Here is a 4118-nt window from a genome sequence, read left to right as displayed (position 1 = left end):
CCTAACGGGTCGGCCGACGCATGGTGCAGACGATCACGAGAGCACTCAAGATGTATGTCCAGGATTTGGATCAAAGGGATTGGGATGAGTACGCAGAACGGCTCCCCTTCGCGATGAACACCGCCCAAGACAGGATCCGGGGTGATACACCATTTTACTTGGTACATGGGTGGGATCCCAAATCCACCCTAGAAGCGGCCATTCCAGTATGCAGTACCAAGAAGAGAAACCGAGATCCAAGGCGATGGCGATACCAAGTCCAGAAATACTACCGGCAAGCTAGATCCCAGGTGAACGAACGACTGCGGAATGCGATACAGGATCGAGCGGATCGACACAACGAAGACGCCCGTCCACATCAAATCCAAGTGGGATCGCAGGTGTGGCTGTATTTGGATCGAGTGAAAGAAGGGTACGCTCGCAAATTGGCCCATCTATGGCATGGACCGTTCCGGGTGAGAGAGAAGATTGGAGAACATGCGGTGAGGCTGGAAACGGCAGGTACCGAATATCGCCTGTTCCCTGTAGTACACGTATCCAAGCTGAAGTTGGTCAAAGAATATCCGGATCGGCCGCAGGTCCGTCTTTCGGTAGATGCATCCGACCGCGTCGACTTCGACGAAGTTCTTCTACCGGAAGACAGTTGGAATGTGGATCTCGAAGCCGACGAGTTCGAAGTCGAGAAGATCACCGATATGAGATCGGGGAAGCGAACGAGATACGGACGGATTTACCGTGAGTTTCTGGTGCATTGGCGTGGACATGACGAACCTAGTTGGGTAGACGAGGCAGATCTGAACTGTGGAGCATTACTCTATGATTTCTTGAGGGATCGTACGAATCGTAACAGATTCGGCGTGATGCAGTCTCATGAAGAAGAGTAGGGAGGGGGCCCATGGATGTGAGTTGGTCATATCGATGGGAGGATGAAGAAGGACCCACAGGAAGGGTGTGGGTCAGGAGGAGGAGGATCGCTGATATGAGTTGGTCACATCGGAAAGAAAGAGAAGACGAATCCACAGGGTGGATTAGGAGGAAGAAGTGAATGTTTATGCATAAGAGTGACGTTTTACGTGTGAGGAGTCCTGCTTGATTTCGAGCACGAGCTTTCAAGGGCCCGAACTATACTGACCCGATTGAACCTGGGTCATTGGCGCTAGATCCGGATGAAATCCAGGCGCAGACCCAGCCCAGATCCAGGTGTACGCTGAAAGGGTGGATCCAGCCCAGATCCAGGTGTGCACTGAAAGGGTGGATCTAGCCCAGATCCAGGTGTACGCTGAAAGGGTGGATCCAGCCCAGATCCCAGGTGTACGCTGAAAGGGTGGATCCAGCCCAGATCCAGGGCGTACGCTTGAAAGGGTGGATCCAGCCCCAGATCCAGGTGTACGCTGAAAGGGTGGATCCAGCTCAGATCCAGGTGTACACTGAAAGGGTGGACTAGATTTCTCAACCGACGAAGGAATGTTGTAAGCATATTCAAGTAAGAAAGTGTGGATTATAATAGCTTATGCAAAAGGCTAGCTCGACCCAGTATCCAGTCGCTAGTTACTGCTACGAAAGGAATCCACGAAGACGGAAACTGGGGCGTGGTGTCGAAGAGTGATGAGGATCAGGTAGTCTTGGGCTGAACATTGAAGAACTTGCTCACTAGACGCTGGATCTGGCGTCCTGGGTGTTGGCTCAGGTCCACCCGAAACTGGATGCGCCAAGGCTCGGCTTCGTCGATCTCTCGCAAGGCTTCCAATAGGCTCGTGGGTTCTGGGCGATGGAGGGTGGGATCCTCCAAGTTGGCTTGACGGGATACGGATCCCGGAAACCAAGCTACCTTATCCCCGCGTCGGGGAAGATGCAAGAAGGATGGATCCAGCAAAATATCCACGTCACACCAACCGTCCTGGATTGCTAACACGAGGATCACAAGGACTCTCTTCCAAGCTCGGCCCGCATGGCTACGTCGGTTACCACGCTGCTTGTTGAAGTTGGACAACCAAGTCGAACCCTGCAGTTGATTTCGAGAGATGGGGAACCGGTGAGTGCCCTCCCATATAGCAACTCGGTGCTTGGAGGCGAAATCCCGGAACGCCCGAACAAATACCCCGAGTCGCTCACGCACATCACCCCTGAAGCTAACCGGATCCACCGGTGTGGTGACCAGCGTATCTCACGGGGCAACACTTGTCAGTTCTTCCACGAGAGGTCTGGTGATGAGTGAATCCACGCACCCGGCCCTCGGGATGGCGTCCGCTGTCCGAGGGAATATCCACTCAGCCCGAAAAGGCAACTCCGGAAATAGGACCGTGATCTTCATGGAGATGACCGCGACTCGGTTCAATTTCTTGGCTGACCAAGGCTCGATGTCTCTGGTAGCGAAGGCCACGGGAGCACGTCTACCAGAAATGAAAGCGGCATCCGGACCAAACGGAGCCACGGGGAGCATCCCTGGCAGTGACGAGTTAGGGGGAGCGGGGATCAAGACGAATCCAGGGGATCCGCCACCGTGAGATGATCCCGGGGATCCGCCACCATGAGGCGATCCCGGGGATCCGCCACCATGAGGCGATCCTGGAGATCTACCACCATGAGGTGACCCCCTCCACCAGATCCGGGAGATCCGCCACCGGCGACCCCCCCTCCACCAGATCCGAGGAGTCCGCCACCACGAGGCGACCCTCTCCCACCATCACTACCCGATCCGCCGTCACTGTCGACCTGGATCGCGGATCCCGCAGTGTCGCCTCCGGATCCGGCTGTGCCAGCGACTTGTGGAGGCGGCGTCGAGAGGGATCTCCGCCGGGCTTCGGACCGGGATTGGGACAGAGCCCGTCGCGTGTCTTCCTCCAAGGCATCCTCAGCGGCTTGAGCCTCCTCCGAATCCTCTGGACTCCCGTCGTCATCGTCGTAGTCGTCATCGTCCTCATCGCTCAGAGTGAAGGGATACGGGCCGGAAGACGACGTATGCTTCGACGACGATCGGTTAGGAGGCCCTGAGCCGTCAGACCAGTCTGACTCCTCATCCTCGTCGTCCTCCGAGCTGCCAAGTCCACATACCGGGAAAATAACACGTTTAACTTTCCCTTTCCCGGGTCCAGCACGGGCTGGCGGATGGCCGATGGAGGCTGGCCGGGGAACGGCCGGCGTCGTCGCCGAAGGACCGGCGGTGGATCCCGTCTTGGACGTAGATCCCGTTTTGGCCGTCGATCCGGACTTGGACACCGCTGATCCTGTTTTGGATGGGGCAACGGATCCAGTTTTGGACGCCGTATACCCAGTCTTGGGTCCGGATCCAGATTTTGACGTAGCAGCAGTGGATCCAGCCTTGGATCCCACTCCCGCTTTGGACGTAGCAACGGGTCCAGTCTTGGACGCCGTAGACCCAGTCTGGGGTCCGGAGCCAGACTTGGACGTAGCGGCAGATCCAGTCTTGGACGCCGAGGTAGACTTGGATTTAGCGGTGGATCCAGACTTGGATCCGGCACCCAACTTCGAGGGGGAAGCGGAAGGCTTGGACGGGGGTGTAGATCCCGCCTTGGACACCGAAGTGGATCCCGCTTGCGGAGCCGATTTAGAGACCGGAGTCGTTTTGGGCTTGGTTTTCGGGGAAGCTCGGGCCTGCTTATGGGGACGGGAGGATCCGGTGCTAGGAGCGGGAGATGCACTACGCGGGCGTTTCGCAACTGATGGATCCGCCTCACTTACAGACGGGAGAGGAGCAGAGACGCTGGCAGCACGAGAAGGTCCCGACAAGGGAGGAAGGGGATCCGACACGGCAGCTGTCACCAGCGCCAGTCGTCGACGTGCCAAATCCCGTTCCGATAAGCCACGATCGCGCTCCAGGACCAGCTGTTGCTGCTATGTTTGGGTTGCAGCGAGTTGATCGCGGAGTTTCGCGGCGGTCGCATCGGCTTCTTACAATTTGTCACCTGGATTGACAATAACGAGTGAATATGGGGTTACTAGCAAGGACTAAAAGAGGATCCACGTACTCGTGCGGCGAAGCTTGGATTCCAGCTCAGTTTGTGCACGCTTGGCATCCGCCCACTCGGTAGCCGCCTTGTCCCGCTGGAGTTCGCTGTCCGCCAGCTTCGCTTGGATCTCGTCGCGCAATTGAGTTATAC

Source organism: Phytophthora infestans, genomic scaffold (genome assembly GCF_000142945.1).
Source record: "Phytophthora infestans T30-4 supercont1.88 genomic scaffold, whole genome shotgun sequence".
Classification (NCBI taxonomy): Eukaryota; Oomycota; class Peronosporomycetes; order Peronosporales; family Peronosporaceae; genus Phytophthora; species Phytophthora infestans.
The sequence above is the reverse complement of the archived record's forward strand: the minus strand, read 5'-3'. Positions refer to the sequence as shown.